We start from the raw sequence: 275 nt of genomic DNA, 5'->3' as shown, positions 1-275 counted from the left end.
AGCATTTTCATTAGGGTTCATTTCCTTCTTCTAAAGGAAAGTCAAATGAAATAGAACTCAAGCAGACAGTACCTAAATCATTCACCAAGTTAAATCATTCAGTGTCTGGGAACTCTATGCTGCAGTTGGGGGGAGGGAGGGATGTTCCTTCTTACCCCTTTTAATGCATTAAGTCATCACCAACTGCATTTTAGATTTTACTGTATTAGAAGCATCTGTTCCTTCAACCAGAAAAATCAGGACTTCAAAGTTAAGAACAAAAAAGAAAACTGATA

Source organism: Antrostomus carolinensis, unplaced genomic scaffold (assembly GCF_000700745.2).
Source record: "Antrostomus carolinensis isolate BGI_N321 unplaced genomic scaffold, ASM70074v2 scaffold50711, whole genome shotgun sequence".
NCBI classification, from domain to species: Eukaryota; Metazoa; Chordata; class Aves; order Caprimulgiformes; family Caprimulgidae; genus Antrostomus; species Antrostomus carolinensis.
The sequence above is the reverse complement of the archived record's forward strand: the minus strand, read 5'-3'. Positions refer to the sequence as shown.